The sequence below is a fragment of the Corvus brachyrhynchos genome, unplaced genomic scaffold, assembly GCF_000691975.1.
Source record: "Corvus brachyrhynchos isolate BGI_N302 unplaced genomic scaffold, ASM69197v1 scaffold94, whole genome shotgun sequence".
Lineage (NCBI taxonomy): Eukaryota > Metazoa > Chordata > Aves > Passeriformes > Corvidae > Corvus > Corvus brachyrhynchos.
In genome coordinates, this window is record NW_008238330.1 from 6,335,151 (window position 1) to 6,351,999 (window position 16,849).

Below are 16,849 nucleotides of genomic sequence, written 5' to 3' on the forward strand. Positions count from 1 at the left end.
GCTAAAGGTCATGAAGGAAAGAGTTCCCAATAGAAACCAAATTCTAATACCAGACTGGAATCAAGTGGGATCTATGATATCACTCTTCACTGCCAGAACAGTGATATTATGGGCATTTACATAACAACAACACTGAACAAATTTACAAGATCAAATTTTAAAAGTCAGGATCCAAAGCTTCCTCAGCCACAGTCAGCAGGCCAGCAGATATCCAAAGCAAAAACCAGACTTTGGCAACTTATTACCTAACCAAGAAAGAAGATAATGAACATAATTGTCTACTTCTTTCCAGAAATAACTTTTTGTTTAAAGGGCATATTTAGAAAAGAGCATTGTATTCTTACCAAAGTAAGTTCTGTTATCTTCCTCTAACATGCTGCATTATTTCAGCTTCTAAGTCATGAAAATACTTAATCAGTGTCAAATTCAGATAATTAGAAACTACAGTGGAAAAGGGCATTGATAATAGGTGTTTTATAAATGGCAGTGTTTTGATGATGTGGGATAATTCTCCATTACTTGTTTTAGAAAGTGTTACTGTATTAAAGAGACACTCAGTTGTATCAAATGAGTAGAAATGTGACTACCTGACATCCCCTGACATGCCAGATTTCAGCTTTACCTGTGCTAAACAATACATACAGAATTATGACTTTTGCCTTCTAGGAAGACTCACAGAATGGCATGCTTATCATTAGGACACTTCTCAAAGGAGACACTTTTTATTTTATTTATATTTATTATATTTATATTTTGCATTTAATAATGTCTTTCATTCAAGTATAGCAAAGATCATCAACATTCAGTGAAATCTTTCACAATGATATAAGGCATGTAGGAACTTCATTAATAGATGACCTGATCAAAATCTAGAGCTGGAGAAAAACAGTAAAGGTACATAAACTATATGTAAGTACCTCAAATGAATATTAAAAGTAAGAAATTTGAAACACAGAGACACTCAATGAGGGTCACCTAGCAAGCCACAGAAATAGAATCCAAACCCAAACTGCCTGACTTTGTGTGCCTCAATATTTGCCATTGTTATTACAATATTTGATGCTGGATGTATTTTTTTGAAAGCACCCTAGGAATTCATACACCTAGGTAAGCTCTTTGTGGATTTTTAGGAGCCATATCCCCTGGTTGACAGTATAGCTTTGAAAATACACTCCTCTCCTTGCTTAGAAGTTACTCTCCCTTCCTTGCTTTGAAGTTTTGAACATGGTTCCTGCTGTGAATACTTCTATTTGCTACATATCAGCTTATTTCGTGCCTCATGTAAAGAGAAAAGGAACCTTAGCTTCTTGGAGACACTGGTTTTCACTGCCACTGATGGCTCAGGCAACAGAAAATTTAGCTGCAAACAGTGTGAGACAGTGTTTGTACAGATACGTTTCTAAATGACACAATTCTTAGTGTTTGGAAGCAGGGAGTTTATACTTACTAATCACATCTATATTGTTACTGTAGAAATAGAACACTACCAGAAAAATAAAGATGGATGGGGAAAACAGACCAGTAAACCAGAAATAGCAATACCAGTCTGACATCATCTTTTCCCCCAAGGTCATTTAATCTAACACTGGTCAGTACTGATGAACAGGCCGGAGTTGTGAGTGACACCAGAGCAAAGTGGCTGCTACTGGGAAGGCAAGAGAGGGATCACTGATTTTCTGGGCACCTCTTCAGGTAATCCGAGGGGCAATAGATGTTTCTCTATGTTAAGCAGCTGGGCTTAATGAGTGAATTCAAATCCTCAGTTCTGCACTGAATGAAAAGGCCGGAACAAGGAAGGTGTTTCTGTTTTCAGGAGTGGGTGACCAGGAATCAAACTGACCAGCCTGTGCTGCATCTTTGGGAAATGTGGCCACAAGCTGTTGTGTTCATACGTGCGAAAAGGAGGGACCGAGATGCTGCAGTCAGTCTTCTGTGTAATGTAGCTGTAGATCTTCCTTGAATTCTTTTTCACGTCCCTTTTGAAATAAGGACTTTTCATGCCAACAATGCCTATGGTTTTTCCAAACAACCGGTTGGAAAAGCAAAAATTTGAAAACTGCAGATTTTATCTGAGAAACCTCCCAAATAATACAAAATGTGGACTTTAGCATTGTCATAAAAAAAATCCCATCTTCTATGCTTTCATTAAGAATACTTGAAAAAATGTATTTTGTGCAAGCGCCAGTCTGATTAATAATACTTATGATTCTTAGGAAAAATGGATAAAGAATCTGTATTTTCCTTATCACTCTTGAATACATTCCACTGTAATTAAAATTCAGACAGCAAACAGGGCACTATCACCTCTACTTTCTGCTTACTTTCAGCATCACTTTTCTATTTCTTATCCAGGACAGAACTTGTTTCTTGCCCATGCTTTTGCAGAGTCAGCCACAGCAGCATTCCTGATGGCCTTCTCCAACTCAGCATAAGAAGCACACGTGACATAGAAGGAACTTGGGTGCACAGGAATTAGGCATTTTGAAACTTCTCCCCAAGGAGAATTCATGGGGAAAGCCTACACAGGTGGTGATCTCATGGACAGAGAGACCTCAGTGGGACTCCTAGGCAATCACATCAGGCAGGTCAAACCATCTGGAATGATAGGACCAGCCTGCTCTTACTGAGAGCTGAAGAGAGCCAGATCTCTCTCTATATGGAAATATAAAGCCCCTGCAAAAGGACTTTGTACTCAATAGGGAGGAGAATTTAGAGCATGTAACATACCTTCACTTTTATCACACTAACCCCCAAAAGACTGCCTTGCAATCGCAGTTATTCAATCCATTATTGTCATAGTACAGTAATATTAAGAGGTGACAATGTAAAGTGGCACCTGGAATTATATTAATGCATTGCAACACACAGTTCTGACAGTCTGATGAGCTGGGTCCAAAATACACTTCAATTAATTGATGATTGTCACTTAAAATAGGAAGGAAGTACAAGGTTAAGCCACATGGAATAAGAATGTTTCTAATGGATTACAGCACGCACAAGAAGTTATCAAGAAGTTAACATATTTTTATTTGTATGATTCATAACCCCTTTCACATCCACAGGAACCTGCTTTTAGCTATTTAGTTCAGAAGAATAGGGAAATGAAGACCATTTGTGATCCAAGGCAGTAACAAAAAAAGCAGCATTCTACAAAATAGAAAAGTATATTAAAGAATAGAATGTGTCGGGGGAAAAAACTGTGTCATTTTCACAAGGCCAAGAGACTTTCACAAGGCCTGTGCATGGTAAATGCATGGAGTGTTCACACATTTACGCTAATGACAAGGTAAACACAAATGTATTTATTAGGAATGTAATTCTCATAAGAAATCACAGCCGAATGACAAATCATGAGTGTCTGAAAAGCACACAATGAAGCAGAATCCTTGAAAACAAATTACTTCCCCCCCCCCCTTTTCTCCCCTTGTCTCAATAAAGATTTTAACAACCTTGCATTAAAGTGAATGAATACTGCTCAGCTGTACCCAGAGTATTTCAAATGTTTTGAAGAGTTGTCTATATTTACCACGTTTTTATAATGTTTCCTTAAAACTTCTGAGTTTTGTAAAACCGTATTAGAAACGCAACACTTTAGTTGGGACCTTGAGATGCAGCCAGGGAATCCAGGGAAGAGATTCCCATTGGGCAGCACGACACTGAGCTCTATTCTCAGGACACACAGCACAGATCTGCTCTGGAGCCTGGCACAAGTCACCTCATTTCATGGCGCCTGCCTTTCCTCTTCCTAATTAGCTGTGATATTTTGGAGGAAATAGACAGAGGGAAACTGAGAACAGGACTCTCTCCTACAGCACTGTAGATCCAAAAAATTGTACCTTCAGGCTCCACTTTCAGCTAGGACCTCTTGGTATTACTGAGGTGTAAATAATAATATCACATTGCAAAGCACCCTCTAATATTTAGAGGAAGATTGTGTGTAAAAACAGTCACCAGCTGCTCCTTCTCTGCATGCTTAGGACAACTGGTGCCACTGGTGCCATAACTTTTGGGAGCCCCAGTTAGAATGAGCTATTTATTCTGGACTTTGATGAACGAGATATCAAATCATCAAGAGAACCAAAACAGGAGAAGCTGTCCTGGCTACTTTTTATATTTCCTTAATCTCACAATCTAACAAGTATTTTTTGAAGCCTCAGCTACAGTTATATGAGAAATTGCATTACCATAAAAAAATGCTCAGCCCTCCTGATTGAGAAAGAGTACCTTGACAATACCAGCATTACAGGTTGAAGAAGCAGCAGACAAATATGCAATACTGGCATTAACTGTTTCAGGCCTGAATTCCCAAGAAAAAAAGAATTTTGAGGCTGTGATTTTCTCTTCAATTTCTCATTTGTCTATTTCCCTTTCCTTGCCCAATAATTTTGACAGCACTGACTAATTTCTACCAAAATTGACAAGAGAGTAGACATTTGAAATTTAACTGTCTTGTATACATTTTCTGAAAACTTGAATCTGGCTAGCACATAGCAAGCCAAATTATTTTCCCTCACGGGAGCGAAGCAACCAGGATGTAGCTGCTCTTCACATATGCAACTGCTGACAACCAACTGGCAGTAGAACATGTGTAATCATCCATGGGCAGCCTCACATTAGCCTGGGCCCTGTTTTTCTGGGATAGCATCGACAGCTGCTGCATCAACAGCACATAGTGGAGGGCTGACATTATTCAAATTGGAGGAAAGTATGAAGGAAGAGGTAAGACTGGAGGCAAAGGACAATTCATAGGAAAGCAGGATTGATTAGTCCCCCTGCTCACAGAAAACTCACTTAAATCTCACTGATTTTCTGATAGGGACCACAGACACACTGTCAATCTTAGGATAACATAGTAAAATCAGCACATGGCATTAATTTTGACTCCTCAGAAAAGCATCTTAAAAGACTTGTCACCTTTTTTTGATAGCACTTTCTTTGCTTCCTAGGCCAATATGATGTAATCCATTATTTATAAGCTTTTGAGCTTTTTATACATTAATTTCATTGCTTTCCTGATTTAGCCTTTAAAACTAGAGTGCAAGAGATGCACATAACTGGACAAGGTGAAAATTAATGAGAAAGTGTGTGGTTTTCCACTGGCCCTAATGAACCCCAGAGAAAGCAGTTCTAAAAGTGCTTCTATATAGCTGCCAGTGTATTCATACCTAAGTCAAGGAGAAAGATGCAAAAGGCAAGAACAGGCAGTTAAGTGCTTTATTAGGATTTTTTTATGGATATGGTGCTTTAGCACACAGCCACATGGCAGAAAGATAATTTTTTTCTGGTTTTGTCCCTCTCCCCTCAAGAAAGGGGAGAAAAATTTGAGGGGTATCCCAAACTATGCTTACTCAGACAAGAGGACTCTGCTTAGTATTGCCTTTCCTCTGCCACGTGTCCTTCAGACACATAATGAGCTCACACATCAAATGGTGCGGGCACAATCCATCATTCCATCTCCCACTTCAGTCAGATCAGAGCTGCCCCTATCTCAGAGACATTTTGTTGGAACAGAACTTGGCATAAGATGTTCTGTTAAAGTTTTCTGTCCCTCCTTCCCTGACACAAATCTGTGGTTCCAGCTCATTCTCTACTGCTCTACCCAATGCTGTTTTTAACGTCTTGCTTTGATGGGAGATTCAAACTGGAAGTTAATGTAGGTGCGCCATTGCAGAAATGACCTGTTATAGCGTTAAATTAGCCATTTTGCAAGAGATGAAAACCATCTTTCTATCAGACCTCCACTCAAATTTCATTCCTAAACAGCTATGCCAAGATTTTAAACTGCTTTGAACTCAAAGACCTGAGACTAGACCAATGAATAGTGCATTGACATGAATGCTTTTTCAGTCTTCTCAGGCAGAAGACATGGATGAAGTATCAACTGTACAGACAATGATATTTATTGTTATGGTTACAGATGGCTACAACCTTTAATTTATACTTTTCTCGTTTTCCAGTGTTCCTGACACTCTCTGTCTAAACCAAGGAAAATTAGACTTGACATTTTAATGGTGAAAAGGTGAGAGTAGAAACACCGGTTGCAATTTCCATCTGAGAAAATTCAGTCTCTCTACAGCCATCTTAGATCCATTGCAGATCACTTCACAAAAGTCCATGTGGCACCTCACTTCAAACAAAGACACCACAATGCAGTGAACACCTGTTGTCTGCAACACTTCATCTAGTTAAGCAGTAGTTTGTCTAAAAAAACATGAAAAGTCCCCAAAAATTGAAGTTCACTTCTAAATTATCCCCTGCAAACATGTTTTCTTTTCCCTCCCTTAAATGATCCATAAATCTCTCTCAAGGAAAGAAGCAAAAGTGAAGAAGGTCAAAGTAAGCAATCACTTTCTAATCCCTCTATGTTTATTAGAAACAGGCCTGCAGTGTTGTACTTGTTCTCAGCCTGGGAGCCTGGGGACAATATTCTGCTACCCAGGCAACTTCTTCACATCACCAGCAAAGCCCTGTGGATAGTTTGTGCCAGCTAAGCTGAATGAGAAATCCTACATCTCACCAGCTATGCCTTTTATTTACTTAACAAGATACAAATACAGCATCTGTCTTACGGTTTTCATAGAGAAAGGAGTGAAGTTTACAATGAAAACTTGATCAGAGTTGTTAGCCAGGCTTTATCCTCCCATGCCTGAGCTGAAGATCACCATAAGACTGTGAAACACACTCCAAGGATGCATTTCCCTTACAAGAAGCTGGTGCTGAAGTGTGGCATACATGAGACATTTGTGTGAAACTGCAGATAGAGACCAATATTCCATCTTTGTATCGGAGTAATTGGAATTATCTACTGAGTTTTCCATCAAATATGAATAAAAGAGAGAGTCAGCCAAGATGTAAAAACTCACGGTCTGTCTGCTTAAACCAAGGAGATGAGAAGCTTTTATGGATAACTTTGCTCATTTCAGGAACAAACGTAGAGACTCTGCTCTTTAAAGGGAAAATGGGTATTCCATGTATAAATTTCACCTACTTCAAGTAACTGGCTGAGAATATCTGGAGTTTCAGGTATCTTTAAATACAGCGTATATTAAATACATAGATCATACATGTGCCAATGCACACATTGGTCATACATCAATACTGTCCAGTGTGTGACAAACTCCCAAGAATCGGAGATGAGGAACTGAATTCAGTCTGTGCAGAACCATTTTTAATATTATGTTTTGAAAAGACTGCAGACTGGCTATTCCCCTGCCCTTTCTACTGGAAGATTTAAGGAAGCTACACCCATTATTTCACTCTACTCAGTACTTCATGTCCTGTGGTGAGTGTGAACTGTGCTTGAAAATCAAGATTGTAACAAAAAATTACCTCTCCAGTAAAATAAGAGAAAGAGCAGCACCATGTCAACAAATTCTTGCTTTATATTTTAAATTTGGGTGTGTTTAAAGCAGTAATGGGAATTAATTCATTTTAGACGTGTAAAAAAATTAAGGTTTCAATCAAATTTCTGTGTTACAGTAATACGAGCAACTATATTACAAGGGCATAGAAATTTTCTGGAGGCAATATTATCAGCTTATTAGTTTTGAATGTTCAGCTAGCACTCCAAAGGAGGACAATTTAGGGAGAATCATGCTGTGGTAAATACTGAAAGTTTTCAATAAGAATTCTTTCAGAATGGAGTCTATCTGAGCCTGGGATATTTTATGGCCACTTTTCCAAGAGAGAATTTAAAGGAAAGCTGAGTCTCTGTTAAAACGTCTGTGAGTGGGTGCTGTTAGTAACTCCAGTAGGTTGGGGATGATTGCACATGACTTACAGCTTTGTTTATTCACTGCATATTAGATGACATGGCATAAATCCAAAGGGAAACAATTAGTACTCATGTGCTGAGAAACAAAGTGGAGCTGGTTCTTTTACTTCTAAACTCTCAGAGGAGTGACCAAGGACTAGATTTAAGAGCTGAAAGTCATAGAAATGAGACTTAAGTTCACCAAACCAAAATCACATTCTTAAGCATCTCCCCTTCCCCTCAGCCACATCTAAGTTCTCTGAGCACCTTTGTTTTATCCAGAAGCTGTTTAGTGCAGAATTTAGTGAAGAGAGGTAATCAGGCTTCACCACCCCAGCACTGGGCAGCAAGATCTTGGTCCCTGGACCCCCTGACTTTCTCACCCAGTAAGTCTCTTAATGACTGTTTACATGAAAGGACCAGGCTTTAGAGGGAACCTTTCCTCCAGTTTGGCTTTGTGTTATGGTCTCAGAGTGGGAGATATTGATGGTCTGAATATTCTGGGTAAGAAAAGGCTCTCTGTGCTACCATTTTGTGTACAAATGCTCCCACTATTTCACTGTTGCCTTCAGGATGGAGCTCTAGGAGGTATCTCAGGGAGATGGATCCCATATAGACACCAGGGCACCTCAGGCAGACATTGATTCTTCTCCCCTTTATTTCCACATGCCTAGCTTGAAGCAGCTGTACATTTTAGCTGATCTCATAAAACAAGTGTAATGGCTGCACTGGATCACATCCTGAAGAGTTTTATTCTCTACATGAACTGTATATATTTCTGAACAGAAGATTTTGGATTTCATTGTGGAGCCAAGCACCAGGCATTTGAGTGCCTAACACATTCACTGAACACATTTGCCTTAATGTGCTTTCACTAAACAGAAAAGAAAGATGTACATTTGAGATCTGCACATCATTTGAGGTCATCTATTAATTGTTCATTACTCAACTGATACCAAAAAGAAAACCAAAAAAAAAAAAACCAACCTCACAAATGCAGCTATCATCAAATGCACAGAAATCCTACAAGAGCTCAAAGAGAAAGGTAACATATGGGTAAGGCTGGAAAAGCTAATTTTAACATGATTTAGTTCAGCAAAGAACACATCCTGATTCAAAATGTGGTTTTATTCTTATCTCACATTGGTTATACTTAGTTATTTTTCTGAAGATTGATTCTCACTTTTAGCAATTATTAAGGCATGCTGTTTTGCAAGTAAGTGAGGCGTTTATACTAAATTTGGTACCTTTTCTTTGGTAACCAGAAGAATGTATATTAGGTAACTTAATTGTTAGACTGTATTCTATTAGAAAAAGGCAGATAATGCTTTTTGTTTCTAAGGGGATTCCCTTCTATTCATGATTTGAGTTAAGCTAATTTGGATGGAAATATCAATTATATATAATAGGCAAAAACTTGATTACTTTAAGCAAATAAATATAATTACATGGAATATTATGATTAATAACAACACATTTATTGAATTATATTTTGAAGTTAAAACTATTTGAATAAGGACTTCTTTGTGGTCATATGTCCTTCAAGACATCTAGAAGCAGAGGAGGTTAACTCCTCCTCTTCAAGGTTTGTCATTAGGTTGTAAATTCTCTTCCACCCAGGTTTCAACACCCAATCAACTTGTCAAGTTCTAATGGTCCTTGTATTGAATTTAGCTTTTCATGCAGAAAAAAGGATATAATTTATTCCTTCAGCAAATCCTACGCACCAAATCACAAGAGGTGATTTCGCCTATTACACTGACTGGACTTCTGTGACTGACAACAAATACAGATATTTTCCTTGGCATAATTTACAAGGATTTCATAATAACTCTAATCTGCAATACACATTTTCATGGCAATATTCAGGACATAAGCAGTAAACACATTTTAGTAGAAAGCATTCATGACGGTGGGCCCAGCTGTAGCTCTTTTTTGAAGCCACTCTTGTTTTATTCTGTCTTTTCATACCAAGGCAGAAAAATAAACCAGCAAACTATACATTTTCGTTTCTTTGTTAACCTACTCATAACTTAGTCTGGAAATGGGTCAGTTAATGCTCTTCCATTCTGCTTAAGGTATTTTCCTGATACATGAAGCAAAATAATTTTCTATCATTGTTTATAAGGCTGATTTTGCTCAAGGCTCTTTATCTTGTCATATCAATCGGCCAAGGCTAATATGTGTGATGGAAAGTAGGACAGAGATCCCCAAAGAGGGACAAAAAAATGAAATTACAAATAAGCTGGAAAAGATGCAGGGTCATTTCCCTTTCAGCCTCAGTGAAATACCTTGCTTTGTGAGTCAGCATTGAAGATATAAATAGTTTGCAATGATATAAATAGTTTGCAATATAGTCAGATTATGAATGTCAGACATTTGCAGACTGTATTTTGTTACCTCGGTTTAGCAAGGCAGGAACAAACAGGACTGATTCATCTGAGATAGCACAGTTCAAAAGCATAAACCCAGGGGTGAATCCATGTTTTGGTTACCTAATCAATCAGCCAGAACACCAGGCCCTTGTGCAACACAGGCAGAATCACCTTACAAAGGCTGAAAAACAGCAATCAGTCTTAACATTTGAGACCATCAGCTGAGGAAATCCTCCTATGTACAGAGACACAATCTCCCAGCCACAGGAATAAACACTTTCTAGAGCCTGAGAAAGCAAACTAGAGCTCCATTGCTGTGCAGCCTTCCATTCAGTAATATCCACGTCCAGTCCAGCTGGCAAGAGAACATCCCTGTTCTGATTTCTGACTAGATGAACAGGTCAGGAGGTTGGTGTAGTTCAGAAAGTACACCTCAGCTCATTGAGACCTATCTGCCCTGCAGTAAGACCTCAAGAACCTGACTCTGATTTTGCTTGTTTTGCCTTTATGGCAATGGAAGTAATCTGATTTTTACCAGGTTTACTCCACTTTTCCACAAGTATAAATAAGATTAAGATGTGTTTGGAAGCATTTATGCTGGGTGCAAATATAGTTCCTTCCAGTGCAGGGGCAGCAGAACTTACAGCTCTCTCTGAGCTCATGTTTAAACATTTCACCCAAATACATATATCTTCATGTAACCGTGTTTTTGACCTTGTTTTGAAACAGCAGCCCTTTTTTGAGGAAATGTAGAAAGCTAATTAATTTATATTGCAACAAATTATCAGAGATGATTTTTTACTCCCCCCTACCCCCTATTTAAAACAAAGGTTGAGGGAGGAATAAGTAAAATTTTGCAGGTGGAAACAATACAGATACTCTCACTTCGTGATTCTCTCCCTGCCATTTTCAGATGAGAACATTTGCTTTCCAGGAGAGTTTTAAAGTCATCAGTTCTAATGAAAGTGATAGGTAAATTAAGCCTGATCATGGAAAGCAAATTGCAGTGTATTCCAAGGGGAGGCTGGGTTAGGCAGAACTGTCCATGTTACTCCAGGCAGCTAGTCAAAGTCTGAACAACATACAGGGAGTGAGGTCCTGTACTGGAAGCAGAAGATGACAATAGCATGAAGTCCAGCCCTAGAAATCAATATTCTTTTGCACCTAAATCTTGCCATGCACTTTCTATTCCTGAATTTCTTAATCTCTAAATAGGAATGATCAATACCTGTCCACCGGGATATCACAAAGCTCAGCTGTCTGGTGTTTGTAAAGCATTTTGACAGTTCCAGATGGAAGCTGCTCCATGGAGAGTTGCCTCTATCTCCTTGATGCTGCTACACTTTTTATTCCACACTTTCATCAACTGGTATTTCATGCACTCTCCCTTGCAGACGAAGCAGTGAGCGAACAGAAATGACAAAGTGCGCTTCCAAACTTCCCTCCCACTCACCTCTCCTCCATCTGTTGGAGAGAGAGATTTTATTTGCTGCAGAACTGCTGTCTGGCTAAAAATGTGAGCACTTTTTACAGCACAATCCCACTCTCTCCTCCACACACACCCACTGCCCAAGTGCTTCATTTTGAAATATGACATTGCTTCTTAGCTAATCCCCTGTGTAAGAAGAGGCTTCTACAGCCCATTTGACTAAATGACTAAAAAGCTGCTGTAAAATCCCACATGGTGTTCACTGCTGATCACCTCCACCCTACCTATTAGGAACAGAAAGAAACAGACGATATCTGACAATAAAGACTATTTTTCTTCCTCTTTTCCCTGCCACAGTCAAATTCAGTCATACATCTCACTATTTCCAAATTTTGAGGTTTAATCCTGAGTCTTACGGCCAGTTGGTATTTATCTTTGATATCTGGCTCCTGGAAGGAAGTGCTCACTTCAGATTTTCTGTTTCTTTTAAAGAAAGCAGTAAGTCAAGTACTCTTGGATGGGGAGGAAAACCAGGTTTGGCTGAAGACAGTCGAAAAAACTCAGGAAATAAAGGTATCAAATTTCATTAAACACACAATGCAATCCTATGGCTTTAAGCCAACTATTGTGCAACAATTCTAAATTGGTGAATCTGGCAGTATGAGGAGTGGGGGGAAGTTTGTGGTCATGGAATACAAAATTGTCCACCATGTGTAACTAAGCAGAATATCAAAACCTGTGTTCAGACAGTATTTTAGTCCAGATCTCAAGGTCTGGAATTGAGATGCTGCTGAAAGAGGAAACACAGAAAAAATCAGGAAAAAAGAGAGACGACATCTCATTTATCACTGAGGTGAAACCTCTCAAATTCAAAAACCTCCCAACTTAATTCTTACTGTGGATATTGCAGCTTTCATAAAGAGAAAAGTTTGTATGGTTTGGGACTTTTTTCAGTTTGAATGCTCAAAGGAACTGTTTTTCCCTCGAGTACCTATAATGGTCTATCTATCAATCAAGCTAGGTGGACAGATAATTTTATTCCCCATTTCAGGTAATTTTTTTAGTAATCTTTGCAGAATGAGTTAAAAAATGGGGATGGCTGCAATACCCAGGTGTTAGAAAGGTTGTTGGTGGAATTGCCTTGTTAAGATTTAGGGCTTGATCATTTCAATGATCTCAGGGGAGAAGGATGTATTACTATAGTAGACAAAAAGAATGCAGAATTTACGGGCCACAAGGACGTTTGGAAAAACTCCCAAGATAAGGAAGAAACTAACAAGTCAACTCAAGCAGCTGTGCTGAAATGAGCTCCAAGTGGGTAAAAGGTAGTTCTGGCAGGGGGATTTCGTGACCACTGACACAAGAAACCCACTATCTGAAGAGAAAAATTGAGCACGTGGACCAATCAGCATAAGAAGTGAGGGACTCAACCAACAGAAGACAGAATACTAATTAATAAGAGAACTGTGTAACTTGAAGCAAGTGAATATTAATGCCTTTGTTTGTTAAAATGTATAAATAGTGAAAATTTTTTATAGCCATCATGATGGCTTTGTGGATTGGCCACCCAGCATCCCTTTCTGTGCAGAACTGTAAATAAATACCTTGACTCTATGTTTGGAATGCCCTCATGCACACCAGGTTGAAGAACCATATTTTGGGACAATGCTTTGAAGATAAGCATCAGACAAGACATGGCATTTTCTCTTCTGTCTCACCCCAATTTAGTTAGAAGGAATAATGGTGATGCCTTGGGAGCCTACCTAAAAACAGAGGCTAGACAAAATTAAGAGGATAAAAGCAGGTATTTATTGAAGGGCCTTCAATAAGGTAGACCATGGGCAGACAGAGCCCTAGGGCTACACTCAAAATGGACGATGGGGCATGGGTTTTTCACACTTTTGTAAGTTTGGCCTATTCGCATATTGGGATTAATCTTCCAATTACAATTTCAGGTAATGATGTCATTACCCCAAGTTTGTTCCCCTTTTTAAGAGGCTTTGTTTACATATTTTGGGGCCTGGGACAACAAGGTGTCCTTGAATCTCAGGCCTAGAGAGGATTTGTTATGTCTAACCAGAATGGGAGAACAGTAGCTAACAGGCTATATGGAGTTTTAGAGTTACACACTAAAGCAGTACAGGATCTGAAAAATATAAAAGCCAAAATCCTAAGGCATCATGGGGATGGAGGTCCACACTACAACTTTGAACCTGGACAGATTGTATCCTTTTTCCATAAGGACACAACTTTCTCAGTTTGTGCTCTAGTAGTTTCAATCAAAAGGCTTCAGTCAGACAAGCAGATACATCAGTGTTTCCAATTAGAGGCTGAGGCTAAATTACTAGGTGATTACAGCTCCTATTAAAAACTCATTACTCCTAGAAGAAAATGTTTTTCAGTTGGGGAACAGTGAGTAGTCCCAGGTGGTGACCCCAGCCTTGAACAAGATTCAGTCAATCCTGACAGCTTCTCAAGAGAGTTACAGCTCCTGCCAGACAAAGGGGATTGTCCAACCCAGGTCCTCAAAAGCGGGAAGTTCATCATGTTTATCTTGCCTATTCACAAGACACAAGAACTTCAAAAAGATCCTCCAGCAAAAAACAGGCAGAGTTAGCAATTTATGAATTAGACAACACCAAGTGGGCAAGGTGAGGCCATAAAGGACTTACGTCCTTAGGCTGGTGGTGGAGATAGGCAAAAATCCCCTCTCCATATCGATAGTCACTGTTCAGTAAAAAACAGTAACCTAATTTTAATTCACAATGCCAAACATATTCCACACAACAACCAAAGACTTTTCTTCGCCCCTGCAACCAGACTGCTGCATGAAGCTATAAATACCCCAGCTCACAGGTACAGTTCATTGTACTACAAGTTTATTCCTTTCTTAAACATCAGACTCCTCCAGCAAAAGTAAAGAATGGAGACAAACTGTGAACGTAACATCAGGAAATTCCTTCCTATTAGCTGGTGTTGAATCTTGTCTGAGTAACACTGGCTCGAACAGCAGAGACTTTCAAAGTGACAGGGTCAAAAAAAAGTGATAGCTACCCAGGCATGTTATTTACAGAGACAAGCAGAGCAACTTGGAAACTGTTTTTTGGCACTTACTTATTTATTTCAGCTTGATCTTTCTGTTCTTTATGCAGGTCTCTAACCAAGAGTTCCTTGTGGAAAATATGGTTCTGCACGACTTGTTAAAACTAAGTATTTAAGTGCTTTATATCCGCCCAATAATCATGGTTCGAATAAATTCAACAGCACTGCTTACTTGCTCCAGTGAAAGATTATCATACAAGATTGCAAAGCACCAGTTGCCCTAAGATCTCTCAATTCTAAAACTGATGGAGTTATGTGAGGAATATTAGTATCTGCATTTAAGGGACACAAGGGCAGGAGTAGCCTCATCAGTATGGGTATGGCCTGCAACGCAGCATTCCTTACCTTGAAGGTAATGCCACTTTGAACGTGACCCTACACAGCAGCAGAATGACTGGGGGAAAGGAAAGGGCTTCAAATGGGTGGGATTAGCCATTGCCCAGTATCAAACCCAAGATACTGGTGTGCACCACACTTGGTTTGACCCTGTACCTCTATTATATGCCCAGAACTGCCATATTTTGACAAATTCGGTAGCTCAACATGTTACGTACCCACCAAGTCCAACCAGGATCCAGAAAAAGGCAGCTCTTTCTCATCATCTACTTTAGTTCAATAAAGCACTCCCCAAGGTTCTTGCATACCATGGGCATCTTCATAAAACAGCCACTGTTGACTAGCTCCTGAATCAGAGCGTTCTCCCAGGGAACAGGAGATCCAGGTTTTACTCCACATCCACCTATCACTTAGCAGCAATGAGCCTGGTTGGGGGGCTGCTGGCAATCCCGCCTCTCTTACTGAAACTGTTTCACTGCACAATGAATTCAGCAGTCATTTATCAAAGAAAGGGAACTCAACCGCACCCTGGAAACCAGGCACCACCAGCACTGGAGGCGCAGGTCCCCTTCCAAGATCTGGTGGATCTTTTTCATGTGTAGGACTACTGTGTTAACACCTGCAACTTGAATGCATGCATTCCCTTCCCAAATGGGTCCCACTTCCACCCTCTCTCTGGCCCCAAAATATCCTGAATTAGGCACCTTCAGCAGCAGCTGCAGTGAATGTTTTCTAGGCAAACTGGCATCCGATGGCTCAGAGCATCCTCCTGGGAGGGCTGTTTGAATCCTGGCCGTCTCAGCAGCCTGGAGAAGTATTCCAGCCACTTAGCTGTTACATAAGTATTCATCATCACGTATTCCTCCAAGCAAACTTTTTTTTGTCTGTCTCCTGGTGGAAGTGAAGAACTCTGATATATTCTTTTGACAGGGAGATGCCTGAAGGTTTCCACACTTCAGACACTCCTTCACCCAGACTTCCCCAGTCAAAGCTCCAGTGATACCAGGGTCGGTAACTTACCTGTATTCTGCAGTTTCCTTTCTGCACGAATTCTGGTATCTGAAATGCCATTTCAGATCACCAGCACCTTTCAGCTCAGTGCTCTTTTGCTCCATAAACCATAATGTGGTACCCAACTTTTTCCATAGAAATTAGGCACCTGAATTACTCTGCTTCAGCATCCTGTCAAGCTACTCTGTGTTCAAAGGCTCTTCTAGTTTTGTGGACCCTGTCCAAAACTACCATTAATGTAGTACAAGACCAGCTAATTCTACAGTGAATAGTATAGAGTGGTATATAGCACTATACTCACGTAATGTAGCTTCAGTAATGATCTACTCACCCCTCCCTGAAAGAGAATTGCAAGGATTTACTTCTACAAGACCTTATGAAAACTGTGGTATCGCTATTTGTCTGCAGAACGTTGAAGAGGCAACCTAATTCTGTCAATTATTTGCTAAAGTTTCAGCGCTGGTTTACTTAGGACAGTTTAGAAACCAGTTGATCAGACGACCAATGAAAGTAACTTCTAAATGTCTAGAGTAGCAACATTACTTAAATCACTAGCAACTACACCTTTAAACCATGAAACTTTGTGTGTGGCCTAAGCAGAAGATGGGATATGGGGAGGTTAAGAATCTCCTACCAATTTCTTTCCAAAGAAATTTGAACTATTTCCATAGATCAAGCAGCACAGAATGACCGTAACAGGCTTCAAAGACACTGCAACCCATCCTCTTGCAACAAGGCAGGATGAACACAGCAAAGGTAAGAATATGAATAGACATTACCTGTGCACATGCATGTTCAGATGACAGGCTGAAAACAGTTACAGAAGTCCATGTCAGAAAACTG